This window comes from Bombina bombina, chromosome 2 (genome assembly GCF_027579735.1).
Source record: "Bombina bombina isolate aBomBom1 chromosome 2, aBomBom1.pri, whole genome shotgun sequence".
NCBI classification, from domain to species: Eukaryota; Metazoa; Chordata; class Amphibia; order Anura; family Bombinatoridae; genus Bombina; species Bombina bombina.
Window position 1 is genome coordinate 459926669 of NC_069500.1, and position 14274 is coordinate 459940942.

The following is a 14274-nucleotide window of genomic DNA, read 5'->3' on the forward strand; positions in this document are numbered from 1 at the left end:
CGTGTCAAATTCCAAAGGGGTCCTTGAACACATTCTTTTCTCACCTCACCAAATGTTCTGAGGTTATAAAATCTGCATATATAGTCAAATGAATAGGGTCACTGAGCTATTTCCTTTAGAAAAGAAATGTTTGTGTTTCAAAAAGGCTCTACTGATCGTCAATCCTGATAGACGTGTATTAGAAGCTGTGTTCAACAAACTCATGTTTAATTAATCCTGAGTTCTCATCTAACATATACAGTGTATAAAATATACATATATATATATATATATATATATATATATATATATATGTACACATATGTAATATTCATCATAATATTCATATACTCTGACAGGTTGACATGTTGAAATCTTGATTCTTAGGTTTTCAGCTTCCCTTCTTAGGCATAGACAATCTCCCAGATTCATGTGTTCATATTTAATATGTTGTCTGAATATATATATTCATTTGACTATCTTAAACTACATGACAATTAGGCACAATTCCTTTATCTGAGATCTAGTTTCTGATGTGCTGTTTATCTGAGCCAACAGCCTTTTCAACTGAGAATGTGAATTAGGTCTCAGCAGGGACAATTTAACACTTGGATGAGAACAGCTGTATCCTCTGAGTATGTTTGTATATTACCCTATTCTTACAGACGGACCGTCTGTTCCTTACAGGGGTTCCTGTGATCTAAGTAATGAACTTCTTTGGCTAAATTAATTTAGAGATTTCAATCTGGGAAGGCTATCCAACAATAATTCATTAGAAGCTATCTCTCTTCTGAGACCGTGATCAAAGGCTCTTTAGATGTGACATTATCTCTTATAATTTGGGACCAATGTTTGTTTTTCTTTAGACGTCCTGTCTATTTCTTTTGTTCTACAAGTCTGTAGTTGAGAGCAAAAGGGAGGGGTTGATATCACCCATTCCAGTGTTTGTTCGCAATGCAGCTAAATCAATTCATAGTAGATATTAGCTAAATGAAATATTAGATTCTATGATACATCTGTAGTTTATTTAAGGTTACTTCACAGATACCCTGACAAGTTAACCACAGCTCTGAGATTGTGGTAAGGATTGAAGCAAAAATGGCAATTGCACTAGCGCATTCACGTTTTCGCTCCACTTGCAATATCAAAGCCATAAAAATGGCTCACGAAAACTCGATTATACTAGCACAAATCCGTTTGCGCCTAACTTGTAATCTAGCCCATAATGTTTCAGTAGTTATAGGCGTTTTGTTATTTTACATATTAAAGGGTATAAAGCAGTCTGTTTCATTTGCTATATGTATTATTCGTCATTTTAAAAGTATTTTTCCTTTTTTTTAATTTATTTTTTAACTTAATTTGCGCAGGGTCCATTACTTGCTGTCACAGTCCCACAAGAGGGCTCTAGTCTGTATAGGATGGCAAAAGTGTTAAGTGTTGCTAGGAGACTTGTGCAGTAGCTCCAGTCAGTTTCTTGCCCATGCTCATTAGAGGACTTTTTCTGCGAACATCATGTGATGAAAAAAACAAAACAAATCTACTATGTACAAATACCACATCTTTGGAAACACAATTCATAGTACGCACTACTACTGAAAATTAATGTCCATTTTTTTTAATAATATTCTGATTGTTGCAACCATTATGATTGCTATATACAGTTGTAGTCATTATCTTGAATTGTCTAGCAAAAATGTGGTAAAGAATAAACAAAAAAAAAAAAACAAAAAAAAACTTATGTACAACGAGCTGGCTTCACAGGATACATTTGCACAAACAGCAACCGGAAGTCAGTTTCTTACACATGCTCATTGCTCAATATGCTGCACAAATCATGTGACAAGAAGCCAGCTGAACACAATCATCATGGCAGCCTCCTTCCCCTCCTATAGGCAGTGGCTACACTGAGAATGTTTAAGTGCACATTTTGCAAGAAAACAAGTGAGCTGTTTGCTGTGTTTTAACACAATGGCCTAGATTACATGAGGAGTAATACATTTCTATCATTCATAAGTGCTAACTGTACTCAAAGTGAAACATTAGCGCTCCCAGGTTAGCGCTGGTATTACGTTTAAAAGACGTTGAAATATTAAGTTGAAAGACTCAGGTGAGCTAGCTTTAGGACTTTGGATATTGTGACCATGCTAACTACCTCTCTACAATGTTCTTTACTTAGAAGAAATTACTCTTTTTGTTTTAACATATATATATATTAAACTATACATCTATACTTATATCCCTATATGAATATATACAGATATAGATATGTGTATAGCTATATATTGTATATACATACACATATAGACATGTATATTTTAAAATAAATAGAATATAAAATGAACATAGGTACTTCAAGTATTTCTATTAAAAAAACAATAAAATTCATTAAAAATAGATTGCATATTTCAGGGTATTGGACTGGGAAGGACTCAAAATTGTGTGTTTATATGTATGTATTTGTGTACATGCATATTTATACATATAAACACATAAATACACATGTATACACATATATACACATGTTTACATATTTAGACACACACACACATATATATACAGTATCCCACAAAATTGAGTAGTGAGTGTACAGCCTGTAAAACAGTGTACATTTGCTGTTCCTTCAAAATAACTCAACACACAGTCATTAATGTCTAAACCGTTGGCAACAAAAGTGAGTACACCCCTAAGTGGAAATGCATAAATTGGGCCCAATTAGCCATTTTCCCTCCCCTGTGTCATGTGACTCGTTAGTGTTACAAGGTCTCAGGTGTGAATGGGGAGCAGGTGTGTTAAATTTGGTGTTATCGCTCTCACACTCTCTCATACTGGTCACTGGAAGTTCAACATGGCCCCTCATGGCAAAGAACTCTCTGAGGATCTGAAAAAAATAATTGTTGCTCTACATAAAGATGGCATAGGCTATAAGAAGATTGCCAAGACCCTGAAACTGAGCTGCAGCATGGTGGGCAAGACCATACAGCGGTTTCACAGGACAGGTTCCACTCAGAACAGGCCTTGCCATGGTCGACCAAAGAAGTTGAGTGCAAGTGTTCAGCGTCATATCCAGAGGTTGTCTTTCAGAAATAGACGTATGAATGCTGCCAGCATTGCTGCAGAGGTTGAAGGGGAGGGGGGGTCGAACCATACGCCGCACACTGCATCAAATTGGTCTGCATGGCTTTCGTCCCAGAAGGAAGCCTCTTCTAAAAACGATGCACAAGAAAGCCCGCAAACAGTTTGCTGAAGACAAGCAGACTAAGGATATAGATTACTGGAACCATGTCCTGTGGTCTGATGAGACCAAGATAAACCTATTTGGTTTAGATGGTGTCAAGCGTGTGTGGCGGCAACCAGGTGAGGCGTACAAAGACAAGTGTGTCTTGCCTACAGTCAAGCATGGTGGTGGGAGTGTCATGGTCTGGGCCTGCATGAGTGCTGCCGGCACTGGGGAGCTACAGATCATTGAGGGAACCATGAATGCCAACATGTACTGTGACATACTGAAGCAGAGCATGATGCCCTCGCTTCGGAGACTGGGCCACAGGGCAGTATTCCAACATGATAACGACCCAAAACACACCTCCAAGATGACCACTGCCTATCTAAAGAAGCTGATGGTAAAGGTGATGGACTGGCCAAGCATGTCTCCAGACCTAAACCCTATTGAGCATCTGTGGGGCATCTTCAAACAGAAGGTGGGGGAGCGTGTGGTCTCTAACATCCACCAGCTCTGTGATGTCATCATGGAGGAGTGGAAGAGGACTCCAGTGGCAACCTGTGAAGCTCTAGTGAACTCCATGTCCAAGAGGGTTAAAGCAGTGCTGAAAAAAAGGTGGCTACACAAAATATTGACACTTTGGGCTCAATTTGGACATTTCCACTTAGGGGTGTACGCACTTTTGTTGCCAACGGTTTAGGTAATAATGGCTGTGTGTTGAGTTATTTTGAGAGGACAGCACATGTACACTGTTATACAGGCTGTACACTCACTACTTTACATTGTAGCAAAGTGTCATTTCTTCACAGTGTTGTTACATGAAAAGATATAATAAAATATTTACTCACTTTTGTGGGATACTGTATATATATATATATATATATATATATATATATATATATATATATATATATATATACATTATAGCTCTTTCCAGTCAAACACCTTTTAGCATGCCACTTGTAATCTGGGCCAATCTGTTTACTTTGATTTAACTTATTTTTTTTACTAAAGGAGCACTACTTTAACCCTTTCTAGTCAAACACTTTGCCATATACCACATCCCTTTTTAACCACTTTGAAACCTTTTTTTTTTTTTTAACAGCATTAAAATTATATATTTTTTAAAAGTGTAAATATGAGTGTAATATTTTTTTTATCTGCTTTGAGAAAATATTTTTTTAACCTTTACACTTTACTTCAGGTCTCATGTTGTGCTAAATATTCTAGAGCAGTGTCGGCGTTCCCTTGAGCGCAACTTATAACTTTAAACTTGTAATACGAGCGCTATTTAGCTCTGTTGCGTTATCCATTGAAAGTATAAGTCGTGCAAGGGCGATGTCGGCCGTGCTCACTGCTACCCCTTCTCTGGTAAATGGGCATGTAATATCAAGTCACACGCTAATGTTAGCGGGGTCCAGTGATATTGCATATCACGTCTCGTGCTATCAGTAGCGTGTCACTTGTAATCTGTCCCAAAGACATATATATATATACAGTATATATGTAACATCTTGTCCCAATGTACTACACTGTACTCTCTTTATTGTTACTTTTAGCCTTCCCAAACACTAAGCATCTGATTTTTGTGTTTACAGCTCAGCTTCAATTCCATTTCTTTAAATAATTTATGGCTATACATTTTCCAATGCACTTGGCCTGATGGTCTTTTAATCAGTGCATCTCTACTTTAAATTTCCCATTACATTATACCACTAAAGTTTAAACCCCTAAGGGGAAGGCCATACTTTACCATATGTTACCAAAATCAGCAGCTGATCTGATTCTTACTAATGTTTATTTGATTAATTCCCCTTTAGTTTTATCTAGTAAAGTCCAATTTAAATAAAACATTTTCCGATATTTAAGACTGACAAGTGATTTCATCATATCATTTTAAAAATAAAAGCACAATATATTTGTAATTTTATAAGCTAAAGAGGTAAACATCTGGAGTGCCTAAATAAATATGGGCTTTAATAAAAAAAGCAACTTTCTAACGTTTTATACACAAAGGGCTAGATTACAAGTGGTACGCAAAGATTTGCGCAGACTCAATATAAGAATATTGGGTGCATTAATTTACGTAGGTATTGCAAGTTGAAAGTAAACTTGCGCTCAAGCGCAATTGAATTTAAAGGTATACTAAACCAAGTTTTTTTCTTTCATGATTCAGATAGAGCAAGCAATTTTAAGCAACTTTCTGATTTACCCCTATTATCATTTTTTATTAGTTCTCTTGCTATCTTTATTTTAAAAAGCAAGGTTAGGAGCCGGCCCATTTTCGGTTCAGCACCTCGTTAGCACTTGCTGATTGGTGGCTTAATTTATCCACCAATCAGCAAGTTCTACCCAGGTGCTGAACCAAAAATGGACCGGCTCTTAATCTTACATTTCTGATTTTTCAAATAAAGATATCAAGAGAAAGATGAAATATTGAAAATAGGAGTAAAATAGAAAGTTGCTTAAAATTGCGTGTTCTATTTGAATCATGACAAAACAAATTTGGATTTTGTGTCCCTTTAACACACGTCGTGTTAGCGCGACTGAAGACTGAAGACCCTGCGCCAAACACAACTTGAAAAAATTTAAATACTGTTATACTCATATAAATACTATCTAATAAAAAGCATTGATAGAAATATTAATAAAACATTTTTTATTAGGGTTCAAAGGTATATGCTGTATATGCATGAATTAATTTGACTGCAAAGTATATATATATATATATATATATATATATATATATATACAGCATATATATATATATATATATATATACTGTATATGTCTGTGTGTGTCTAAATAATAATTCTATATAAATATTTAATCATGTTTTTTAACATTGTATTTTTAATATTTTAATAACGCGCCTTAAGATAACTAATTATTCATGTACGCTAACCAATGTTCAATTTTTTTCCTTGTGGGCAATTTTTTTTTCTGTGTGCAGGCTCGATACCGCTTGTGTGCAGCACTAATATGTATGTATGTATGTATGTATATATATATATATATATATATATATATATATATAAAACAATCAATTGATAGGTGCACTCCATAAGACAAATATAACTGCCGTAGTGCTGCATATAAATAAATATCATGTCCAGTTTAACTCCCAGGAAGAGAATCAACAGATGCTGCACTCACCGGTCTTTAGTAGAAAAGATCCTTTTATTCACGATTTTAACAGTACATCCAAAAAACACAAATACCCCCAAACGTTTCAGTACCCTCCTGGTACCTTTCTCAATGGGTGTGTTATAGTTCCCCAGCAAACGATCCTAGCTTCCTAACACGGCTACCACCCCATTTAAACCCCTAGCGTGCCCCTAGCTTCCGGTATCACCAGCCAATGCGGAGCCGCTGCGTCATAATTGCCGAACATGGGAAAAAGAAAGTCAAGCAACAGCGTGGCTAATTAGCATAGTCACGCCTTCTGGGACCGGCACAGTCACTCGTCATTGTCTGCTCAGTTCAATGCGCGTGCAGCACCACAATCAGCTGGCAATCAGGGAGGATAGAAAGAAAGGCAAATGCCTCTCTGAAAATGTGCAAATACCAAATAAAATTTAGAAAAATAGAGTTAAAGTTAAAATTAAAAACAGCTAGGCAGAATACTAACGTAGTTAGATGGTGTAGGCTGCCTATATCAAATTTGGGACTTTATCAAATGCATAATATCACAAATGTTTCAACAAATTGGCAAGATATATACAGGGAATGCAGAATTATTAGGCAAATGAGTATTTTGACCACATCATCCTCTTTATGCATGTTGTCTTACTCCAAGCTGTATAGGCTCGAAAGCCTACTACCAATTAAGCATATTAGGTGATGTGCATCTCTGTAATGAGAAGGGGTGTGGTCTAATGACATCAACACCCTATATCAGGTGTGCATAATTATTAGGCAACTTCCTTTCCTTTGGCAAAATGGGTCAAAAGAAGGACTTGACAGGCTCAGAAAAGTCAAAAATAGTGAGATATCTTGCAGAGGGATGCAGCACTCTTAAAATTGCAAAGCTTCTGAAGCGTGATCATCAAACAATCAAGCGTTTCATTCAAAATAGTCAACAGGGTCGCAAGAAGCGTGTGGAAAAACCAAGACGCAAAATAACTGCCCATGAACTGAGAAAAGTCAAGCGTGCAGCTGCCAAGATGCCACTTGCCACCAGTTTGGCCATATTTCAGAGCTGCAACATCACTGAAGTGCCCAAAAGCACAAGGTGTGCAATACTCAGAGACATGGCCAAGGTAAGAAAGGCTGAAAGACGACCACCACTGAACAAGACACACAAGCTGAAACGTCAAGACTGGGCCAAGAAATATCTCAAGACTGATTTTTCTAAGGTTTTATGGACTGATGAAATGAGAGTGAGTCTTGATGGGCCAGATGGATGGGCCCGTGGCTGGATTGGTAAAGGGCAGAGAGCTCCAGTCCGACTCAGACGCCAGCAAGGTGGAGGTGGAGTACTGGTTTGGGCTGGTATCATCAAAGATGAGCTTGTGGGGCCTTTTCGGTTGAGGATGGAGTCAAGCTCAACTCCCAGTCCTACTGCCAGTTTCTGGAAGACACCTTCTTCAAGCAGTGGTACAGGAAGAAGTCTGCATCCTTCAAGAAAAACATGATTTTCATGCAGGACAATGCTCCATCACACGCGTCCAAGTACTCCACAGCGTGGCTGGCAAGAAAGGGTATAAAAGAAGAAAATCTAATGACATGGCCTCCTTGTTCACCTGATCTGAACCCCATTGAGAACCTGTGGTCCATCATCAAATGTGAGATTTACAAGGAGGGAAAACAGTACACCTCTCTGAACAGTGTCTGGGAGGCTGTGGTTGCTGCTGCACGCAATGTTGATGGTGAACAGATCAAAACACTGACAGAATCCATGGATGGCAGGCTTTTGAGTGTCCTTGCAAAGAAAGGTGGCTATATTGGTCACTGATTTGTTTTTGTTTTGTTTTTGAATGTCAGAAATGTATATTTGTGAATGTTGAGATGTTATATTGGTTTCACTGGTAAAAATAAATAATTGAAATGGGTATATATTTGTTTTTTGTTAAGTTGCCTAATAATTATGCACAGTAATAGTCACCTGCACACACAGATATCTCCCTAAAATAGCTATAACTAAAAACAAACTAAAAACTACTTCCAAAACTATTCAGCTTTGATATTAATTCGTTTTTTGGGTTCATTGAGAACATGGTTGTTGTTCAATAATAAAATTAATCCTCAAAAATACAACTTGCCTAATAATTCTGCACTCCCTGTACATATAATTCCCCCATTAACAGGGAATCTTTGAAGATGCTTTAAAGTAACATCATGCCCTGATATCTGTAATAGAATAGCACTAATCCCTTCTTCATGATCCCTGTAATATGGTAGAAACTTAGATTGTGAACAACACACTCGTGGTGGGTTTCCAGTTTATAAACCTTTGGGAACTTCAAAATAGGGTAGTCAGCCATGAGAGGTTAATGCTCCAACATTAGACTACATGTAGTTACATAACTAGAAAAAAGACCTAGATCGTCCAATAATAGCCAGATCCAGCTATAGAAATACATTATAGTCAAGTTGTATGTTCAAACCTCTAGGAGAAACAGTGTCCAGACGATAGATCCAAGCGGCTTCAATCTGAAGCATTTTGGTTTGTCTGTCCCCACTTCTGTTCAACGGTGGTACATGGTCAATGACCATTGTCCTCAAACTTGCAGCCGTGTGCCCTGCTTGCATAAAATGTCTGGCAACTGGTTGGTCCGACTCTTTTTTATCAATCGCCGCTCTTATCGCATGGCGATGGTTGGCCATCCTTTCCCGGAACGTAGTGGAGGTCTTCCCAACGTAGACCAATGAGCACGGGCAAGTTAGAATGTGTATCACGAAGCTGCTGGTGCAGGTTAATCTATAATATATTTTATATTTCTTCCCTGTACGTGGATGGTGGAATGTTGATCCAGTAAGCATACTGTTACATGTGGTGCAGTCCCCACACCTAAAACAGCCAAGTTTCCTGTTAGCGTCAATCCAAGTGCCTTTCTGATAGCACCGTATATGGTCATTATGGACCAAAATGTCCTTCAGGTTGGACGCTTTCCTGTATACCATCCGCGGTGGCTTTGTAAGAGTAAAAGGGAGAGATTTATCTGTTTTCACAATCTCCCAATTCTTACGTACAGACTTCTCCAGGATCTGGTGCATGGGGGTAAATGTGGTGATCAGATTGATCTTATTTGTATTTGTTTTCACAGTCTTCGTCTTATAAAGTAGTGCCCTTTGATCATATTGTGACAAGTTCAGTGAGGAATTATTGATATCCACTGATCTGTAACCTCTCTCTTTAAGTTTAATTTTCATAGCATTCTCTTGGAGAACCCTAGTATCCAGTGTACAGGCTGTCAACATCCATGGTAACGAGCAAGTCATTCTCCTCCAACCAATCAACGTCAAGCAATTTTTTGATTAGTGATGGGGAATCCAGTATAATAGAAAAAGATTCTTTTACTACTGGCTGAAGATGATAATCGATGAACTCAGCCACTTGTACACTGTCATCCCCCATGGTGGGGGTGTGCAGGCTGTCAGAACCATGCTGAGTAGTTCGTTGGCATATGCGGGACCCCCCATAGAGTTTTTGCTGGAACTATTAACTTTCTGTCTGAAAAAGAATTTCTTCAGATTTGAAAGGGAGTTTTTTCTACAGATAGCTGGGACTGCTATGGGTTCCAGCATGGCTCCCGCATATGCCAACTTATACATGCTATGGTATGAGACCTTTATAATGAAGACCCTATCGATCCCTGAGATTAAATTGTATGGTTGTGACATAGATGACGTGTTCCTCGTATGGAGGGGCACGTCTGAGTCTTTACAAAATTGGATTGAGGGCCTTAAAGGGACAGTCTAGACCAAAATAAACTTTCATGATTCAGATAGAGCATGTAATTTTAAACAATTTTCCAATTTACTTTTATCACCAATTTTGCTTTGTTCTCTTGGTATTCTTAGTTGAAAGCTTAACCTAGGAGGTTCATATGCTAATTTCTTAGACCTTGAAGCCCACCTCTTTCAGATTGCATTTTAACAGTTTTTCACCACTAGAGGGAGTTAGTTCACATATTTCATATAGATAACACTGTGCTTGTGCACGAGAAGTTATCTGGGAGCAGGCACTGATTGGCTAGACTGCAAGTCTGTCAAAAGAACTGAAAAAAGGGGCAGCTTGCAGAGGCTTAGATACAAGATAATCACAGAGGTTAAAAGTATATTATTATAACTGTGTTAGTTATTCAAAACTGGGAAATGGGTAATAAAGGGATTATCTATATTTTAAAACAATAAAAATTCTGGTGTAGACTGTCCCTTTAATAGATTGGAATCACCCATTCGATTTAAGCATGATATCAGCAGGGACTCCATACCATTTCTTGACTTACAAATTTCAAAGTATATGATTGATGGGTCAGTTGGGTTTAGTACATCTTTATATACTAAACCAACTGATAAAAACTCTCTCCTGTTGTCCACTAGCTTTCATCCTACACATCAGAAGAAAGGGGTTGTCAACTCTCAACTTATGCGAGTAGCCCGGAACAACACACTCAATGATACTAGGGTTCTCCAAGAGAATGGTATGAAAAATAAACTGAAAGAGAGAGGTTACAGATCAGTGGATATCAATAATTCCTCACTGAACTTGTCACAATATGATCAAAGGGCACTACTTCATAAGACAAAGACTGTGAAAACAAATACAAATGAGATCAATCTGATCACCACATTTACCCCCATGCACCAGATCCTGGAGAAGTCTGTACGTAAGAATTGGGAGATTATGAAAACAGATAAATCTCTCCCTTTTACTCTTACAAAGCCACCACGGATGGTATACAGGAAAGCGTCCAACCTGAAGGACATTTTGGTCCATAATGACCCTATACGGTGCTATCAGAAAGGCACTTGGATTGACGCTAACAGGAAACTTGGCTGTTTTAGGTGTGGGGACTGCACCACATGTAACAGTATGCTTACTGGATCAACATTCCACCATCCACGTACAGGGAAGAAATATAAAATATATCATAGATTAACCTGCACCAGCAGCTTCGTGATATACATTCTAACTTGCCCGTGCTCATTGGTCTACGTTGGGAAGACCTCCACTACGTTCCGGGAAAGGATGGCCAACCATCGCCATGCGATAAGAGCGGCGATTGATAAAAAAGAGTCGGACCAACCGTTTGCCAGACATTTTATGCAAGCAGGGCACACGGCTGCAAGTTTGAGGACAATGGTCATTGACCATGTACCACCGTTGAACAGAGGTGGGGACAGACAAACCAAACTGTTACAGATTGAAGCCGCTTGGATCTATCGTCTGGACACTGTTTCTCCTAGAGGTTTGAACATACAACTTGACTATAACGTATTTCTATAGCTGGATCTGGCTATGATTGGACGATCTAGGTCTTTTTTCTAGTTATGTAACTACATGTAGTCTAATGTTGGAGCATTAACCTCTCATGGCTGACTACCCTATTTTGAAGTTCCCAAAGGTTTATAAACTGGAAACCCACCACGAGTGTGTTGTTCACAATCTAAGTTTCTACCATATTACAGGGATCAAAAAGAAGGGATTAGTGCTATTCTATTACAGATATCAGGGCATGATGTTACTTTAAAGCATCTTCAAAGATTCCCTGTTAATGGGGGAATTATATGTATCTATCTTGCCAATTTGTTGAAACATTTGTGATATTATGCATTTGATAAAGTCCCAAATTTGATATAGGCAGCCTACACCATCTAACTACGTTAGTATTCTGCTTTGCTGTTTTTAATTTTAACTTTATATATATGTATTTAGAAACGTGTATGTATGTATGTCTATGTTAAAGCCCTTTGTAGCCTTGTTTTAACAACTGAGACCTCATGTCTTTGAGCCCTTATAAATTATAAATTGCAATTTTTTTGCAATTTTTTTTAAATTTTTTTTATTAGATAGTGTTATTATGAGTGTAACCGTACTTTTAAATGTATTTTTAAAGTTTTTTTGTGCAACATTTTCAAGTGTAACAGTTAAACCAGAGCTCTGAAGTTCCTGTAACCCAACGCAAGTTAAATTGAATTGCGCCCGAGTGAACACCTGCACTTTCAACTTGTAATACGCGCACTACTTCCGACGCGCACAAAAAGCCACGATAACCCCAATATCGATTGTGCGCAACTGTTAGCGAGCCACTCGTAATTTGGCCCATAAAGTACAGAAAATGTACTATTTACAACAAAAAAGTTTGCAGATTGAAGTTCAGCTAAATTGGGTTAAGAGCAGTTATTTTCTGCCTTCATTGTACCTTTAAACTAACAACAAACTCTTAAATTCTTTCTTATAGTCTTTCTAGGGTGTTTGAATGTGACACTAATAGATAAAATTATATTAATTGTTTGATATTCTGAATATAAAGTTATTTTACCCCTAGAGACACATTCACTAGAACTACTAAGGTAATAATAATAAAAAGGTCACTGTTAGAATGAAAACCAGTACATAAATGAATCTCATACTGACCTCAAAAGGATACGGCCACTATTGACTTGACATATAATAAATCACATCCTCTTTGTCATAGAAACCAGCAAGGCCAAATAAGTTGATTAAACACAAAGGGTTTTTTTGTGTGTATTTTTTTAAAAAAAAATAACCCTTTAACTGCTAAACCTTTTCCACCCCAGTGTTGAGCTGTTTTGCAGTTTTTAGATGCTACTCACATTTAAGCCCTACAATAAAAAATGTGAAAAAATGCATTTTTAATTAAACTATTAATAATCTGGTTATAAACAATAGTGTGTGTTTGTTTTTTTACCTAAACTCTAAAGTAAAAAAGAAGTGGTTATTCTCTTATAGATAAGGTATGGTTATGTAATGTTGATCTACACAAATGGGCTCCTATGAGCCTCTATGCAAATAAATGCACATAACAGGGACAGTAAACGCTGGGTAACATGTTTACCTAATTCTGCAGGAAACCGGAAAAGTCATAGATTTTTATTGCATAAAAAAGTCCCTCCCTGGTTACTTCCACATTTCCTTGTGCACACCCACACCTTTCCAAAGATAGCGCACATGTCTGTTAAAAGTGTGCAAAGCACAGGGCGGCTTATTTTTATTTTAATGGTGGTGGTACAGCCTTCATTTTGCTGCTATTTAAGGATTGTTTTGAAAATCTATTCTCAAGCATCTCTCAAAGTTTATTTATGTACCCAGGAATGTGCATGAATAGCATACAGTAAAGTCATCATTTTAGCAAGTAGCTGGTATGCCCAATGTTCTAGGTGCTATTGATTGCACCCACATTGCTCTTAGACTACCATCCTTAAGGGAGGAGCAATATAGGAACCGGAAAAGCTTTCATTCTCTAAATGTACAGGCAGTGTGTGATGCTAACCTTAGAATTTGGGCTGTTCGTTCAGGATTTCCAGGTTCATGCCATGATTTTCACATTCTCAAACAATCAGCTTTATTTTCAGCATTTAAACATGGTGACATGCCACATGGTTAGCTATTGGGTAAATATGACATTTTTTCTATTGTGTAATTCTAAATTAATTGAGTTATATGTATAAATGATCATGTAACCATTTTTTTCAGAATTATTAACTTTTTTTTATTATTTTCAAATCTCCTTATGTTCATTAAAATTGATATATCAGCTTCCATCAATCAATATTCGATTCCCATAATGTCCTTTTTTATATACATTTTTGTTACTTGTTCATAGTTATAGTTTTCAATTATTATTTATGTGTAATTAACTTTAATTTTCTTAAAACATTTTTAGGTGATAGTGGTTATCCGTGCAGACCTTGGCTGTTGACCCCAGTCATAATGCCTCATACACGAGGAGAAATTAAATTTAATGAATCCCATCGTAGCACAAGAAGTGCAATAGAGAGAACATTTGGTGTGTTAAAGATGAGTTTTAGAGTGTTAGACCGTTCTGGAGACCTTTAATATGCTCCAGAAAAATGCAATGATATCATTCTTGTTACATGCATGTTGC